This window comes from Mustela lutreola, chromosome 12, assembly GCF_030435805.1.
Source record: "Mustela lutreola isolate mMusLut2 chromosome 12, mMusLut2.pri, whole genome shotgun sequence".
Classification (NCBI taxonomy): Eukaryota; Metazoa; Chordata; class Mammalia; order Carnivora; family Mustelidae; genus Mustela; species Mustela lutreola.
Window position 1 is genome coordinate 13,005,776 of NC_081301.1, and position 18,014 is coordinate 13,023,789.

The window sequence follows — 18,014 nt, forward strand, 5'->3', positions numbered from 1 at the left end:
TCCCCCTCCTCTTTATGCCGAGCAGTACTCCACTGGCTTGAGGCGCCACGTTCTGTCTCTCCAGCTGAGGCCTCTTGGGCTGTTTCCACTTCTTCCTGATTCTAGAGATGTGATGGACATTCCTGTACAGAATGTTGTCTGCTTACTTGTTTTCCATCCTTTTGGGTCCAGCAACATTTTCTGTTCTTCCTGCCCACTTCCTTCCCCCCGAAGAATGTGCAGTCCCCCCTCCGTCAGACCCTGATTTTCCATACATGTGAGTCTCTTTCTAGGCTACTTATTTTCTTCCATTGGTCTGATAATCCATCCCCGTAGCAGTACACACTGTCAGAGCTTCACGGTACATCTCGATATCTGGGTGAACAAGTGCTCACCTCCCCCCTCACCCCCCTGCTTTGCCAAAACTGTCTTGGTTCAATCTGACCCTTGGCTCTCCCCCATGAACTTTGGGAGTAGCTTGTCAGGGTCTACAAAAACTCCGTTAAGCTTTGTTTTGGATGGAGAGGTTGGCTTGAAGGGAAGAAATTGCGTCCTTTATGATGGCGAGGCTTCCCAGCAGACACATGGATGCTTCTCTTCCTACCTCAGGACTTTGGCACATGACTGCTTGGGTCCCCTCCCAGCCCTTCACCCAGCAAACTCTTTCTTCTTCCAAGCTCAGAGTCCTCTCCATGGGTACTTCTCCCTCAGAGCCCTGATCATTGGTCCTGAATTCATTAATTAGGTGGGTGTTGATTTACCATCTGGACTGCCGACTCTTTGGGGCTATGAAGCTGGCTTGCTTGTGTGCCTCGGTCCCTCCACTGGAAGAAGAGGAACTGACACGTAGTGGGATGCCAGGAACTATCTGTTACAAGAATGAAGGATATAAAGTGAGGAAGGTCTCCGGGCCCTGGAGTACGTGGGCCACACTGATGTAAGAAAGACATTAGGGTTCAAAGCTGATGGCCAAGAAAGAATTCTTGAGACTTCTTCGGTACAAAAAGGTGGTGTCATTAAAGCACGGGGACAGGACCCGTGGGCAGAAAGAGCTGCACTGGGGTCATGAGAAATGGCCCATTAGATACTTTCAAGTTGGGAGGAGGTTAGGGGTGGCGTAAGTCCCTGAAGAATTTTGGAAGCAAGGTTTCCAGGACCTTGAGGGAGCTAGCTCTTATTGGGAAAAGGTCATTTATTACCGTCTAAGAAAACCTTAGTCATGAGACCCTTCAGATGTACATCAGTAGGTCACATGCTTGGGCGATGATTGCCAACATGGATCTTGGGGGATTTCTCAAGGAATTTTTATATGTTAAAGTAGACACACAAGATCCTGGGGGTTGGGCTAAGATCGCCTTTTGCCCTTAGCAAAGTAGTAACATTGAGGCAGCTGAGCTCCTAGAGGAATGTCACTCTGCCTGTTTGAAGTACCCATCAATGGGCTGCAAGGAGTAAGGACATTTAGTAATTTCTCTTCTGCCTTTTATGTCCCCCATCAATACCTAGAGAGATGGAGAACAAAGTTGCTTGTCTGTGCCTTGGCTTTCTTCCCTGGAAAATGGGGATGTGATGAGGATGAGCTGATTAAGAGGGTGGGGTTCAGGTATGGCTGGAGTGCTTAGAGCAAAGCCCACAAGTGGTCAGCGCTAGCCAATTGCCTACCTGACTCACCCCTCCCCTCCATGAATCCAGTCTCACATTCCTGGGACGTGGCAGCACGTTCCAAGGCCACCAACTTTGATTTTACCTCCCCCAAGATCTAGTCATCTTACGCCATTTTGCATATAAGGCAAATGAAACTCCGAAGAGAAGAATGACTAATCTAAAGACTTAAACCTAGAACTTCCCACCCTAAGCCCAGGGAGTAGAGTTTTCAAGGTGTTTTCCAGCTCAGATATTGTCAGTAGAACTGAGGTTAAATTGTGAGAACTACACGGATCCTCTCAAAGCAAAACAAAACTTCCAGACCCACACTGTTGACTTAAGTTATATTTATCTTATGGTTCCAGAAATAGCAATAAAACTAAATTAAGCATGAGCTCCTCAAGCTCACAGCTCTACAAATCAACCATAAAGCCCAACAAATCTAAGGAAACAGACACACAACTGTGAAACCAAGAAAATCCAAATTAACAACATTTAATGAATGCAACTGATGAGGTATGGCTGAAATCCAATGGCTGACATTGGGATTTAACAGTAGCAGAGTAAAGTTTTTACATGTTTTATGTTTCCGGTGTCATTGTCTTTTGATTTTGATCTTGATGAGCCATCCCTTGAACCACGGTCAGAGTTATCTTCATTGTTTTCTTAAAAACAAAAACAAAAATCCTCATTTATAATCCAGTTGGATGGGCTGGGCAACTTAAACAATGCGTTCCCCAACGCACTAATGAGAAACGGAAATAATGCATTTAGTATCATATTACTTATTGTATATTTATGGTGATACTTACTACTGACTACAAGTGTGTTCACCAAAGACAATAATGGCCCAATTTATGCTCTAGCAAGGGACCCATTGTGCTGATTGCCAGAGAGCTCCTCATTCCTGAGCTGCTGTGTGGGGCTGATGATTTCCTTCTCCCACCATCTCACTCCACTGGACCATTCGTTGTAGCTTTTGGAGGCCTGGTGCTGGTAAGATCTGGGGCCCACAGCCAAGAAAGAATTCTTGAGACATCTTTGGTGCAAAAAGGTGGTTTTATTAAAGCGTGGGGACAGAAGCCATGGGCAGAAGGAGCTACTGCCCTGGGATTGTAAGGAGCAACAAGATTATATACTGTGGGGCTGGTAGAAGTCAAGATAATGGAAGTTCCAAAAGGATTTTCAGGTGCCAAAGACTCACAGGCTACCAGAGGCCTTGGATTGTCAAGCTAAGGTTGCTTTTCCCTCTAGCAAGTCATTAACATTAAGACAGTAAGGAGCTTCCTGGAGGAAGGTTATATTCTGCCTATCTCAAGTATTTGTTAATGGGCAGCAGGTTATAAGGACATTTAATTTTATCTGCATTTCCTTCTGCCTTTCTTTCCCACATCAGACCCATCAGGAAACCTCATTCTTCCAAGCTGGAAGACAGGCACCTGGCCCACTGTCAGCCTCTGTGCCTCCTCCAAGGATCCAACTAGGCTTCTGTTCCCTTCTGTTTAGCATGAAACAATTAAAATTGTACATTACACCCAGGCTTTGTGCCACTTCCTTGGCGTCAAAGTATAGTTCCAATGCATTAAAATATTTAAGAAGCTGATTTCCCAGTCCTTCAAATAATTGACGTTCAATGGCAAAGGATCCGAGCAAAAGGAAGTTTTGACTGTTCACCCGCAAAAAGCCTGGTGGTGGGCCCCAGAGGGGGAGTAGGACGCCTGTTGTCTTCCTCAAAGCGGGCAAGCTAAGGGAGGGCAGCCGGATGTGCCTACACCAACTGACTAGGAGTAGCCGCCCGTCATACCGGGCGCAGAAGCACAAACTCTCCAATAGATGTTGTTGGGGTGGGGGGTGCTCCTTTTTAAATAATTCCAGTGGAGAACCCCAGGGAGTGTGTAGGGCATTTGAGAAACTTGGGCTGGAGTCTGTCAACGCGCGTGGGCAGGACCCGCACCAGATGCCCAGTGACCAGCCCCCACTTCCGGAGCTCAGGACTTGGGGGGCTCCGGCAAGAGCCGCGAAGGCTGCAGCCCGCCCGCCTGTCGCTGTCGCCCATCTGCGCTCTTCCTTCCCCAGGAAACAAATGGTGGATCAGACCTCCCAGGCTCTCCGCTTCCCCAGGGTTTGGCGGCGCGCCAGGGCCTCCGAGGCCCCTCCCTGCAGTACGGGGTGACAGACCCCACCCCACTCTCCGAAGCTCCGGGTTCCCCCCCTCCCCCCCCCCCCGCCACCCCCACCACGTGCAGCCCGAGATGGCAAAGAGGCCCAGCTACCGTCACCAGGGATTTTCTTTTCTTTTTTTGCTGGTTGCAGGCTTTTTTCTGCCTGAGTGAAAATGAAACAGACACCCCCGCCTCCCCGCCCGCAGACACTCACACGCACCCGCACTCACGCACTCGCGCCGCCGGCCTCCGGGCTGCCAGTGTCCGGGGCGGGCCCGGCTCCGCACACACAGCCGCGGGCGGCGCCGGGCGGGGAGCGCCAACGCTGTAGAGCGCTCGCCGGCTCCCGCGCGCGCCCCTGCCCTCCGCCCGCCGCCCGCCGCCCGGGGCCAGCGCCCCGCGGCCCGCCCGCCGGAGCGCAGGCTGCACACCCCGCCCCGGCACGCCCCGCGGGGCTCCGGCAGAGGCGGCGCGGAGACTGGGCGGGCGGCCGAGGGCGCCGCCGGGCCGGGGGCCGAGGCGCCGTGCAGCTCCCCCCCGTGCGCCCGGGCTCTGCGGATCAGGTGGGTCCCGCGGGGCGCCGCCCGAGCCCCGGGGCCGCCGGAGCTGGACTCCGGCGGCCCCGGGGCTGCGGGCGTGGCGTGGGGGCGGCGGGGACGAGAAGCGGGCCACCGCTCCGGCCCAGCCCTGTTTCTGCCCTGCCTGTGTCCTCGCTTTTGTTCTTGTCGCTATCACTCTGCCCCAGTCCCTGTCCCCATCCTGTCCCTGTCTGCATCCTGTCCCCGTCGTTGCCTCTGCCCAGCCTACAGACTCGCCAGAGGGGCTGCGGGTGGGGTTCTCCCCACGCGGTCCGCGGGATGCGGGCGGGAGAGAGGAGGCTTTGGGGGAGGGCACGGCGGTAGGACCCCCGTCCCTGAGGAATCTGGAAAGGAGTGAGGAGTCTGTCCCCTCCTGTCGGGCGGGACAGAAGATGGCTCTGGCCCAGGACCGGACGGTAAGAGGATGCCCCTGGGAAGAGGGAGCCTGGGAAGGTAGAGCGAGGGGCGGGCGAGCCCCTGAAAGCAAGAGCACAGAGGGGGAGTGGTCCGAGAGGGAGGACCGAGCCAAACACCCGGCGCTGCGCGGGGAAAGTTTCAAACATTTCTAACTTTGGCAGCAAAAGGGCCTGCTGCACTGGGTTGAAGGGAGGAGACAGGGTCCCTTCGACTTTACAAACTACCCCGTTGCTGCTAGAAAGGGACACCACCCGCCTTTGAAAATGGCAGAAAAACAGCTAAACAGAATGATTGCACAAACTCTTGAAAGGCATCCAATAAAACAGTAAAGTGGAAAAAATTGTCAGCGCTCGAGGAGAGAAAGCAGGACGAATTGAGATTTCCCAATCTTCCCGCTGGCAGGCGGGAAGCAGGAGGAAGGCGAGGAGGGTGTCAACGCGGCTCCTCCCCGCCCCCTCGCCCAGGAAGGAGAGGAGACCCGGCGGCGGCTTCCGTGGCTTTGCTTGTCGTTTGCGCGCCTTCTGGCTCCTGCACAGGCCTCGTTGTCTCCTCCGTTTACCTGGAAATAGGTACGTCTCAGGAGGCAGGAGATGCCCCGGGGAGCCCGGGCCTCACTGCTTCTTAGCTGGGCGACGCTTGCCCAGGGGCAGCCTCAGTTTCTGCAACTCTGAAATGGGGATGCTGTTCTGAGTAAGAAAATGCCAGTGCGGAGGGGCCTGTGTGAGCCGTGCTGGGTGGGGACATGGTTGTTCTGCTGCCCTTCTGTGTCTTTGTGGATACACTAAGCAAGGACTTTTATCTTGTTCCAAGTTCTTGCTAGGTTTACCTTACCTACAGCACCAGATGGGGGCAGGTGCAGATCTCGGTTATTGCTGCAAGTGGCAGATTCTCAATGACTGAAGAAAGCAGAGCTTGAAAAAGTCCCTACGGTTTTTACCTTTTTAACTAGTCCGAGAGATTTCGGTTTTTACCTCTTTACCTAGTCCGAGAGATTTCGGGCTGTGCCTCTGGGAGTCTTGTGGTCCTGGCTGCCTAGCACCATAGTCAGGGAGGAGGGCCTCCAGGGCAGGGCTCTGACCCCTCCCTGCCTTCTTTCAGATGAACCAAGTTTCCTTCTAGAAGCCTTTATCTCTTCTATATATTGGGAAACCCCAGGGGCTGTTTTTAGTATCACGTTCTTCAGATCCAGTCTGAGTTGGTCATGTTGAGTGGAGAAACTGATTCAAGAGGTGTGCAAAGTGACTAGTGTGACTAGTGTGACTAGTCTGATGGCCAGACCTTGCCAGGAAACCTGTCCCCCGAGTCCTGGGCTGGGAGCCCCTTTCCCTGGCCCTGGGCAGCCATTTGGCCAGCTGTTAGCACCGGCTTGCTTGGACCCTAACTCCAGGGCCTCAGGTCCATCTCCTGCTCCTGGAAGAATCGCATGGTCTGAGGTTTTGTTTTGTTTTTCCTTACGATTTTTGTGGAACTGCACATGGGACGTGGTTTCACAGGCTGAGATAAAAAAGAAACGCGTTCAGCAGGAGCTAGTGGGCACGCTGGCCCCATCTGAGCCCAGCCAGAGGCCAAGGGGCTCACTGCCCCCCACTCCCCATCATTTAGCTTTTAACTCGAGGCTGGGATTGGACTGCAGCTCTGTCTGACTCTACATCTTGTGCTCTGTACATTATGTTATCTCTCATGATGGATTAAAAAAAAAATGGCTAATGGACAGATGTCATTAAGATGGGAGCAAGGGTGAGGGGTGGGGAGACAGGCTGAAAGAGGGGGGAGCATTAAGTGGGAGACTGGGCCTTCATACTATAAATGTAATCGTATTTGAAACAGGTGTGTTTTCTGCACTGTAGTTTCTTTTTTAGTTTAGTGGGTTTTTTTTTTTTGTAGATACTTAAAATTATTTTATTTTTCTAATTTTTCACTAAAGGATAATCTACACACAATAGCATCCACAGATCTTAAGTGTTCGGTTCAAACATGTCTTGGCAGTTGTTTGTGGCCATGTTGTTGCTACCCAAAATGAAATGTAAATATTTGCATCATCCTAGAAAGTTCCCACGCCAAACTAATTTTCCTTTGTCCTTACAGGCAACCATTTTTCTGATTTTATTACCATTGATTAATTTTGGCTGCTCTTGGCCTTCACGTAAATGGACTCGTACTGTTTATCTCAGGTTTATTTCACTTGACATAGTGGTTTTCAAGGTCATCTGTATTGCTACATATATGAGTATTTGTCCCTTTTTATTCCTGAGTAGTACACATTCCGGATGGGTATACCACAATTGGCTTATTTATTAGGTCTCTTGTTGATGAACATTTTGGGTAATTTCCAGTCGAGCTCTTAATTTCTTGTAGAATCCTTTTGTAGACATTTGTGGGAGTGTTCCCCCAGAAATGTATGAGGCTTGTGATTATTCCACACCCTTGACGATGTCTGGTGGCGTCAGTTGTTTTGATTTTAGTTATTTTAGGGGCTGGGTGATGGTATCTCATACCTTCTATTTTAACAATGGAATTGTAAAGGTTGTTGGAGGAGACAGCATGAACTGGGGACAGAATATGGACTAAGATAATAGTTTGGAGGCCAGTAGTTGGAATTGTGACCTTAGGAGTGTGGATTTCTGGGCTCAGCTGAGCTCTCCATGTGTCACCTGAGATTTAAGACCTGGTCCTCCTATTCTGTACACATGGCAAGTTCGTCCATGCTTATGGCTTTAAATGCAGCCTGCAGGACAATCATCTTATCTCCAGTTCACATCTCCGTTTTGGGTCCCTGATTCACATGTTTAACTGCCCGTTGAGCATCTCTTCTTGGAGGTCTCAGCCACACTACAGACTTGACAAGAATGGAATAGCACTCATCATCTCATATTGGCTTTCCATCATGGGTCACTGGATGAATGATGGCACCACTGGGAGAATATATAAAGAGGAATGTTTGGGTCAAGGGCAGGGATAATGTATTTGGTTCCATGCTAAATGGTGCAGAACTGTCTGGGAAGGTAAGGACAGGAAAATGCACTGGGCAGTCAGGAGATAACTGAAATCTGCTGGGTGTAGTTTTGGTGGAATTGAGGGCAGCCAAGCTAGATCTCTGAGACCTGAGAGCAAAAGAAGCAGAGATGGTGAGTACAGGCAGCTCTTGCAAGAAATTTGTTTGAAAAGACCAGAGGGAGATTGAGCTACAGTTGTCCAAAGACAGGGGGAAGGAAGGGATTTTAGGATGCAAAAGACAAGGGAAATGGAGGCTCGGGGGAAGGACTCAGTCCAGGAGAGGGAAGGTTGGCCAATAGAGCAAGGTGCTAGGGGGAGTAGGAGGGAGCCGGGAGGTTGGTTTGGAAGAAGGATGGATGTCTCCACTTCTGAGGCTGGATGTGAGTGAATGAAGGGGAGAAAGCTTATCAGCTACAGAATTCTCTGTTGACCCTCCACGTGCACAACCTTCGTGACGTGGAAGGTTCTTCACCATCTGCTCCCTTCTCATCTCACCTGGCTCGTGTGTATCGGGTAGTTTTTGCTGCAGCTGTGCTGGGTAACAAACAACCCTCCAGTCTTAGCTGACAGCCGCTAAAGTTTATGGTTTGCCTTATGTGGCTGCTGCAGAGCAGGAGGCCACGTGGTCTCGTGGCTGTGCTCCCGGTGCCAGCCAGACACATCTGCTCCATGTGTCTTCTCCCTTCAGAACGCAGGCTGAAGGACCTGCCTCGATCCGGTAGGTGTTATTTTTGTGGTTAGAGCTGGAGGAAGAAAGGAAGGGTGGGGTGTCTCATAAAGCCCGTGCTCTGAACGGGCCCAAAGTCAGGAAGACTGATGGATGGATATATAGGCACGAGTAAGGGGGAGGGGCAGAGGGACAAGCAGATGCCCCCCTGAGCAGGAAGCCCCACCACGCAGGGCTCCATCCCAGGATCTGAGATCATGACCTGAGCTGATATCAAGAGTCAGGTGCTTAACCGACTGAATCACCCAGGTGCCCCATCTGTACCATTTTTTTTTTTTTTCAACAGCATTTGCTCAGTGTGTCTCTGTGGCACATTTTGGTAGTTCTTGCAATGTTTTCATTATTTCAACAAACTCTTTCATTATTCCTATATTTGAGTTGCTGCAATCTCATGACATCAACTTGGTTGTTAAAGCAGAGGCAGGATTTGAGAGGACTGACTCCAATTTTAAAAGAAGTTCTAATGTGAACAAAATATTAGCAAATAGCATCTTGTGCTCTAGAGAAATCATTCACGAAAACAAGAATCATTGATATAGAAAACTTCCCTCTTTTCTTGTTTTAAGAAATTGCTGAGCCACCCCAACCCGCAGCAACCAGTTAACCCTGATCTGTAGCCATCGGCATCAAGGCAAGACCCTCCTCCACCAGCAAAAAAATTCCAAATTGCTGAAAGCCCAGATACTGGCTAGCATTTTTTTTAAAGCAATAAGGAATTTTTAAATTAAGACACGTACGCTGTTCTTTTTATTTTTTTTTAAAGAAATAATGCTCTTAATAGACTACAGTGTGGCATAAACATAACTTTTATAGGCATGAAAAAAACCCACAAAATTCATTCAATTCACTTGGTAGCAGTATTTGCTTTATTGCAGTAGTCAGGAATCGAACCTGCCGTATCTTGGGGGTTTGTCTCTAACTCTGCTCTCTGGCAGGGAATGATGCTTGGGAATAGCACTCCAGTTAAGCACACATATTTGTTCATAACTCCCCAATACAAGTCTCCATTGACTTTTTTTTAAAATCTCTCAGAACGAGTCCCCTTTGCACGGTCTACTCTTTGGGACAGTTGCGCTCTCTGCAGGCATGGCAGTGTGCTTTCAAGTCCGTGTAGCTTTGTGCACACGGTCCCTCCGTCTGGCAGTCTCCCTGGAACCAAGTGTCTGACCCCGTCCAGGCAGGCAGTCCGACTCTTTGTCGTCCTGTACTTCCACGCCGCTGAGCCTGCTTCATTGAGGGGCAGTGCGCTCCCCCGGACCGCTGCTGCCATGGCTCCATGCTCTCTGCTCCAGGCTCGTGTCCTCTAGTACATCTCGTCACTGGAACCCGGGCCTTGCCAGACACCGGGCCGATTGGGGTTTTGATTTTTCCCAGGCCCCACTCTGCCATCAAGGTATAAGGCCCCTTTGAATTTCTGCTCAGGCCTCAGTTCCTGAAACCTTCTCCTGGATTTAAGGCTCTGGGCTCTCTCCCATGCTGCCCACCCCTGCTTGGAACACCCTCTTCACTTCCTCGCCAAATCCACCTGCAGACTCCTACTCCTGCTTCACCACCCAGCTTGGTCATCGTCCTTTCTGGGAAGCCAGTCTCTTCATCCTGCTTTCCAGGAGTCAGGCGCTGCCCTGCCCACCCCCGCCCTTCCCTTGCCTGCCCAGCTACCCTGGGGAACCTGCAGTTACGTTTTGTCACCTGTGGTCAGTTCTTTCTTCCTTGACAGAGAGCTCCCCTGGTGGTGAAGTGTGGCCCCTGTTGGCCCACTGCCTGACTTCGTATTCTTACTGGCCGTCCACTGGCTCCAGGAGGAGCAGAGCCCCTCACCGCTTGGCGTGGGCCGAAGGTCCTCTCCCAGAAGTTTTATCTTTGCTCCTGGGAGAGGGAGGCCGGCTGAGTTCGTTGGGGAAGCCAAAGTGATGTAGATTGGGTCCATGTACCGAAGGCAAAGGGGTCGTCCTTTTGTGTATTTAACCAAGAATTCTAAAAGTCCTGTCCATTCAAAATAGAGGAAGTAAAAATATGTCATGTAAATCGCCAACCAGAGAGCTGACGTGCTCAGCTGTGCTTGTCCCGCCCCAGTGTGGAGGCCACGGACCTCGGCTGCAGGCTGGCGGACCCGGCTGGGGACGTTGCCAGGACACGCGCTCCAGCAGCCACTCTGCTCATTTTTGTTGCCAAACAGAGTTTCATAAGGGAGAGGTGGTGATGGCTGGGGGAGGGTGGAGCTGTGTGCTCCTGGGTTTTGTGCACCGGGGAAAGTCTGCTCCGCTGGTGGTGGTGGTGGTGGGGGGTGTTGTGCAGCCTGTGTCTTCTCTCTCGAGCCACCCGTGCTTGGCAGGTGGGAACAGCAGGAAAGATGGTGGTTCGCCCACCTGGGCCAGCCCCCACCTCGATGAGCGAGTGGTCTGAGAGGGAGGGGGAGAGCCCAGGGTCTGGACGGTCTGGGGAAGTTGGGGTGGGGGCAGAGCAAGGTTCCCGGGGGGATGTTGTCAGGAGGACTGAACAGTGCTGAGAGGGGTTGGGTGGAATGAGCCTGGAAGAGATCAGCTGGCTTCGGGCTGACAGCAAAACCCCGGGGAAAACAGAAAAATAATTATAGAATTATTATTAGCGTTCCCTATGCCAGTCGGCAGTTCGAAGAGTGAAGTCATATTTCCATCTTGCTTGAGGGTCACAAAAGCCCTGTGAGGGCAGCAGATTAGAAATTAGGTCCCCATTTTACGGAGGGAGGGGCGGACCGAGGGATGGGAGTTCTAATGTTTCGGCCCAAATCTCTCAAGAACCCATAGCAGAAGGGAGGCATGAAAGCCTAGTCCCGGCTGCAGACATGGTGTGGCTTGGAGACCCTGGCGGGGTACAGGCAGGGGGAGCGAAGATGGGTCTGAAGGTTCTAGGGTGTTGGGCATAAAGCCATGTGCCTCCCGGGACACGGCTGCTCCCTGGTGCTGCTCAGACAAATCATCCAGAGAGAGTGAAAGGCAGTGTCTGCACGAGGCCGGGAGACAGAGGCCAGGTCTTGGGATGAGTTCTCAATGGAAGTTTTAATTGCATTTGGGCTAGGTGCTCTTGTCTTCAGGAGACTTGCTTTTAAATGTGCACTTAGGGGGGCGCCTGGCTGGCTCAGTGGGTTAAAGCCTCTGCCTTTGGCTCAGGTCATGATCCCAGGGTCCTGGGATTCAGCCCCACATCAGGCTCTCTGCTCAGCAGGGGGCCTGCTTCCTCCCCCCTCTCTCTCTGCCTGCCTCTCTGCCTACTTGTGATCTCTCTCTCTGTCAAATAAATAAAAAATCTTTAAAAAAGTTTTTAAAATAAATGTGCACTTAGGGGCAGGACGGTGGGAAGAGTCGGGGCTGAACGTGAGCTGATCTGGCCGTCCCCTGGACACAGCACACACGCTGCCAGCGGGAAGAGTGGTTGGGGGCCACAATCGGCCCCCAACTCCGCCAGCAAAATGGCCCGAGGCCGTGATCTAGCAAACTTCTCTGTGAGCAACTCCTGCTGTTAACCAGCAAGTCCAACCACCCTGGGCAATGAACACTCAAAAGTAAAAGCCAAGAAGGAGAAGCAGTCGTGTGCCCAGAGGGAGTCCACATTTTTGACCCCTTCTCGCCAGTTGGACACCAGGGACTGTGGCACAGGAGATGCACCTGTGCCAGAGACCGTGCTTTGAAATTAGCTATTCGTTCAGCAGCCACTGAACCACCATAAGTTCATTCGCTCAGTTATCCACAGGCCCAGAATCTGTTGGGCAGCTGCTGTGTGCTGGGCTAGATGCCTGGGAGGGAGCAGCGATCAGAGACACAGTCCCTGACCACAGGGAGGCTGGGATTCGGCTGGAGAGACAGTTGTTAAAAAGAAAGACTGCACAGCAAGAGTCGTGAAGGAGAAGCGCAGGGTGGGTTTCACAGGGGCCTGCACCTATCAGGAGAGGTGGTCAGGGAGGGCTTCCTTGAGAAAGTGACCTATAAACCGAGCCCCACAGGAGTTAGAGGGTGAAGAGGAAAGTGTTTCAGGAAGAGGGAAGAGGCCGTAAGAACCAATCATCCTGATATCCTGCTGGCTATTCCAGAACCTGGACAGCTTTGGTGCCCACAGGCACCCAGAGAGGGCAGCAAGCCTACCATGACGGGCCTGCTGCCTGGAGGGATGACTTTGGGTTGGTAGCGTCTGTGTGCAGAACAGCAGCTGCCCCCCTGTCTCTTCCCTCAGGGAACCGCGAGTCCTCAAGTGGCCTTCCAGCTGTCCCCGAGAGGACTTGCCTGGCTTCTGTGGGGAGGGCAAGACACTTCTCCGAATCAGGGGTAGGGTCTTGGTGCACTGAGTTGACTAAGTCTGCGGTTGCCTCTGCAGTGGTATTTTGTATGGCGACTTCTGTCTTCGTGTGTTAGCCAGAGCTGTGCAGAGGAAGGGCCGGGTAATATTCCTATGCACAAATTCAACTGAGTGCTTAAGAATTATTTTCTGGGCGTGCAAGTGCTCAGTAAATGTTTGAGGTTAATATACAGAGTAGCACCTGAGAACGTGTACTGGGCAGAGATCACGGTTGGAAGCAACAGCTGGAGATTCTAGATCGCAGAGGCAGACAAGGCATGTGTCGGAAGGATTTCTTTTACCGCTCACAGTATCCCTGGGGAGGACAGAACACCAAGCTGACCAGAAGCAGTAGACGTGGGCCACCAACAACACAGTTAGGGTCCTGCCCAGGAGCTGATTCTAGCTCTTGCCGCCGCCAGAGCTGCTGTAATGTTTCCCAGGCTTCCGAACCTTCGTGCACTTCTTTGCGATGTCAAACCCCCTAACTGGCCAGGCCCAGGAGAGGCTCCTTTAATCCGGGGACACCTGGGTGGATGGGAGAGCGTCTGGCCCCTTCTGCTCTGGTGGCCGGAAGTGATTGTTGACACGAGGCTGAGAAGCCACAGAGTCCACCAAAGCCACGAGAGAGTTGGGGCACCCTCAGTGCTCTCCGGACCCTGCAGGCCTAAGGAGAGTCACAGGGCCATAGCTGCAGGAGGGAGAAGGCTTCTGGAGAGCTCTCAAAGGGGCAGCCTGGCCTTGGTCACCTTATCAAACATCTGGGCCTCAGCATTTTGTGGTGCAGAGTGGACTGGGGCGGAGTTTAGAGACAAACGTGCCCCGTGGCATGATGTTCTTAAATGGGAACCCCCCCTTGTCGTTACACTCAGCGGAAGTAACTTCACTCAGCTGTTACCAGAACAGTTGTGCCCTCAAAGGAAGGAAACGCAACTTAGGAAAATCTAGAAGTCAGAAGTGGACCACAAACTTTCCTACAAACAGATTCTCTGCAGGGTTCCTTTAAATTTTTGCTGCCTCAAGATACTTCCCGTAAGAGTAGGACTTAAGTGACCAAAATTCAATCAACTGCAGGATGAACCCTCAAAAAGTCCTGTTGAAGAGACCAGCTCTTTTGCAGGAACAGACAGATCCATTTAGAGATCCTAGTCTGGCTTCCCTTCCTCACTGGGGAAGCCTTAAAAAAGGAAGAGAAAGTTCAGGCCCCGTGACTGGAAGCACCCCCCCCCACCCCCGCAACCCCCCAATCCCCAGGAGAGTTGGGGCTGCACCACCACACCCTCTGGCCGGAAGAACACAGACTCCCACAGACACAGAACACCCGGGTTAGATCTAGACATGGAGGCAGGCTGGTGAATGTTTCATGACTAGCTCCTGGAGAATTGAAAAAGCCCTGATACATGGTATTTGCCAATTTCCACAAATATTTCCACCGTGACCAGTTTCAAGCCACCAGTTAAGGACTTGGGAGCATACTGTTAGCACTTGCCTCCATGTCTGCATAAGGTTGGTTGGAAATAACCTCAAGGGTATACCATGTAATAAAACAATTAGGAAGTGATGAGTTTTGATGATTACCTTTGTTCATAATACAATCATTTAATTGTAAGGTTACACAATTTAATTTTTAATGATGGCTGTGTTTAACAACTCACTTGCCAAATTCCTGAAAATTTAGCATTTGGCTCTTACAAGCCAACATGAGCCAAATTCAGCATGCTCCTGGCTTGGGAGGTCCCTGGGGACCACGGAGAAAGGCCAGTGCAAACAGGATTCCCAAACAGCCCTCCCTGCCCCCACGGTCAGTCTCAAACATGTTAACACGTTTTTTTTTTTTTCTTTTTTTAAAATATTTATTTGAGAGAGTGAGCATGAGGTTGGCGGGGCGGGGCAGAGGGAGAAAGAGAGAGAGGGGATCTCATGCAGGCTCCCTGCTGAGCACGGAGCCCCTGGGGCTCCATCCCAGGTCCCTGAGATCAGGACCTGAGCCTAGATCAAGAGTCGGATGCTTACCTGAGCCCCCCAGGCGCCCCATGTTCACATCTTTTATTTGCTTTATGACTCTTGAAATTACATCCTTAATTATTCGTTAATTATAATTATTAGTTTGATTTGCTTACCAACTGGAATGTGAGCTCTGTGGGAACAGAGAACCTGTTTGGTTCCCCGTCATGTCCCCAGTGCTTAGAACAGCACATCTGGGCCGTAGGCCCTCCGTAGTCGTGGATCCGTAGAATGAATGGAAGTAAGCCAAGGAGCCTTTGAGGGTTCAAATCCTGCCTCTGCTATAAAGGGCATTTTTCCTTGAGCTTCTTCCTTTAGCTGCAAAAGAAAAGGGTTTGAGTGGAAACCCCTAAGGTTCTCCGCCACTATTAAAACATCTCTGTCGGGTGCCTGGGTGGCTCAGTGGCTTAAAGCCTCTGCCTTTGGTTCAGGTCATGATCTCAGGGTCCTGGGATCGAACCCCTCATCGGGCTCTCTGCTCAACAGGGAGCCTGCTTCCTCCTCTTTCTCTCTGCCTGCCTCTCTGCCTACTTGTGATCTCTGTCTGTCAAATAAATAAATAAAATCTTTAAAAATAAAATAAAACATGTCTGTCCCTGAGAAAGACACCCCATCCACACGATGCAGCCAGTCAGGGCAGCTAGTGCAGGGGTTTTGGGAACCGTTGGTTTTATTCTTTTCTCTGCGGACAGCTTTTTTAACCCTAAGTGCCAGGGACTTTCCTTGAGCAGCATGAGTGGTTCCTGCCCGGCCTTCTGGACTGTGCTGAGAGAGCCTGTGCCGTGGCGGCTGAGACTCCAAGGCCAATGGCATTTGCCACTGGGTGAATTGCTCTCGGCTCAGGATGGCGGGTCTGCCTGGGTGAGTTGTTCCAGCAGGATCGGAGCCCAGACTCCACCTTGAACGCAGAGCCCACTGAAGCCACACGGGGCAGCTGCAGGGGGCAGGCTGTGACCCTGTGTCTCCTGCACCAGGCTTTAGGGCTTAGGACAGTGTGGAAGAACAGTCAGTCCTTCGTGGTTCCTCTGTTTCTAATCCTCCGTGGATGATACTTTGTTAAAATACAGTAAAATGAGTATTCTCTCAATTTCTTTGCCTCCTCATGCGGGAGAAAACAGCATCCTTCCGCAGGCCTAGTTCTGAGGGCCGCGGCTCTGGGGGACCTTGGCCCAGGCTCCTTTCATTCCCACAGCAGCCGGCGGAAGCAGCCAGTGAGGAAACTGAGGCCGGGTGTGGTTCCGGACCACTCTGTGAGGAGCAGAGGGAGGCAGCGCTGCCCACCCCTCCCATGCCCCTGGAGGGGAGAGACTAGCACTTCTCACAGGAGACAGAGTCCTCTGTTGCCCGCTCCTCGGGGGCTGTGATGACTGAGTCCAACCTCCTCTTCACCTGTGATGTTCAGGACAGAGACAGGAACAGAGCTGACCCCACACCTGGCATCTTCTACTGCATCTCATCGATCTTCCCAAACAGCCATCCTCTCCCGGGTGAGTGGAGGGGGGCCCCAAGACCCTCCCCCCGCTGCTGAATCTGGATGCGCCCACAGACCTTCCTGGGGTAGCAGCTGGCCCCCAAATCCATCTGCTTTGGGGAAGCACGCTAGGACTTTCTGCCGTTGGCCCTACATTTCTCTTTCTGGGATGAGCTTCACTGCACCCGAGATGCCGATTGGCTTTCTCTGAGGCACGGGGCCGGGTGTGGCTGGCAGGGCCGGTAGGAGGGTCTGGGCAAGGTGAGAAAGGGAAGCGATCCCGAAGCCAGAGTGGTAATGAAACAAACACTCACGCTCCCCGGGCATTTCCTCACCTCAGATGCTGCCCGGGAGCTCTCCGGGAGGCCTGGCTTTTCATCAGCCAGAGAACCACCGCCCAGCTTTGCAAATGAGGAAATTGAGGCACAGAAAGGTGAAGACATTTCCTGGGGCCACATGGCAAAGGAGAGATTTGGGGACCCAGACACAGGCGAGGAGATGATGCCCTTCATCGTGGCACCGCGCTGCCTTCTGGAATCGAGCGAGCGGGGAGCCAGTGCAGCCCCCACATCCAGGCCCATTACTCAACAGATGGGAAACGCAGGTCGAAAGAGGGGTGGGGGCTTCCCTGTGGTCACATGGGGCGTGGGCCGGAGCCCAGGGGCCTTACCCTCCAGGGTGGGGGTGGCAAGGGAGGCCCAGATGGGCACCAACAGGGTGCCCTGCCCACACTGTTGGAGAAAGGTCTTGGGCATGGAGTCTTGGCTTTAGTAGAAGGTTCAGAAACTCTGTTTCTGCGTTAGTCCAGCCATGCTTGCAAGCAACAAGCTGGGTGTCCCATTTCCTGTGTCCAAGGTATTGCTCCCAGCAAAAGGCAAGGGGAGGAGGCAGCCTCCTTACTGGAATCACTATTGTCGAGAGTGGGAAGAGCCCAGAAGGTTGGACCTGAATGCGTCATTCTGGAGATGGGGAAAGGGAGGCCCAAGAATGCCAGAACCTGTTCTGCAAACTTGTCCGTGCGCCGAACTCACAAAGGGTGTTGTGTTGGGTTGGTGGGTTGGTTGGTTGAGGGGATAAAATCAGAGAACGGGTGAGCTGGCAGAAAAATAATACGTCCCCTGTCCACCTCCCCTTGTTGTGTAGATGAGAACCCGAGGACAGCGTGGCCATGGGTGGGGACAGGAGGGTGCTTTCTGAAGCTCAGAGCCTCAAGAGGAACTTGTTTTTTGAAACATCGTACAACGAAAACCATTGACTGTCTCCTCTGTGCCGGCTGATTAATGATGAATCTTCCATCTCATGGTGAGGCGTGTATGCCTGTGTCCAGATAGAGGGGACATTGCCCCAAAGGAGAGGCATACACTGCCGCAAGGGAGATTAAAAATTTAACGGGGAGATGTCCTTTGGGGAGTGACACCGTCATCGAAGCCTAAAGGAAAGGAGGAGGGTGCGCAGGTGTGAGGGGGCAGGGAAAGGGGTCCCCACAGAGCATGTGCGAAGGTCTTGAGGCAGGAAGTGCCTCATTCTACAGATGAGGACGCCAGAGCCCAGAAAGTGGCACCTTACCTAATTTAGTGTCTCAGAATCTTCCTGTTTCCTTTCCTGCCTTTTCTTGAAAACTTTTTCTAAAGAGAGAGGCAAGAGGTAAACAACTAGTGGACGAAGGAGTTAGTGGTGGAGCTAAAAGTACCAGGAACCCCTGCCCCCACCCCCAAACTCATCATGCCAAGGGA

General features: G+C 52.0%; 1 protein-coding gene and 1 long non-coding RNA gene across 6 annotated transcripts in view; one reads left to right on the top strand and one right to left on the bottom strand.

Moving 5' to 3' along the window:
- Nucleotides 1-2,024: 2,024 nt before the first annotated feature.
- Nucleotides 2,025-4,204, bottom strand: LOC131812033 (uncharacterized). 2 transcript variants are annotated; one of them, XR_009346247.1, is made up of 3 exons: nt 4,006-4,204; nt 2,436-2,626; nt 2,025-2,288 (listed from the first exon to the last, which is right to left on the bottom strand). It is a non-coding gene; the product is annotated as an uncharacterized LOC131812033 (long non-coding RNA). The 2 variants fall into 2 exon arrangements; XR_009346246.1 differs by lacking the exon at nt 4,006-4,204 and having other exon boundaries at nt 2,436-3,958.
- Nucleotides 4,205-4,244: 40 nt separating this feature from the next.
- Nucleotides 4,245-18,014, top strand: part of GGTA1 (glycoprotein alpha-galactosyltransferase 1 (inactive)) — a 52,894-nt gene continuing 39,124 nt past the window's right edge. The window contains exons 1-2 of one of the 4 annotated variants that reach the window (XM_059141013.1): nt 4,447-4,779; nt 5,183-5,349. The gene's annotated coding sequence lies outside the window, so the exon portion shown is untranslated. Of the gene's footprint in view, nt 4,349-4,446; nt 4,780-5,182; nt 5,350-16,277; nt 16,298-18,014 lie in introns of those variants that run through there. The other 3 variants (XM_059141014.1, XM_059141015.1, XM_059141011.1) reach the window with 3 other exon arrangements.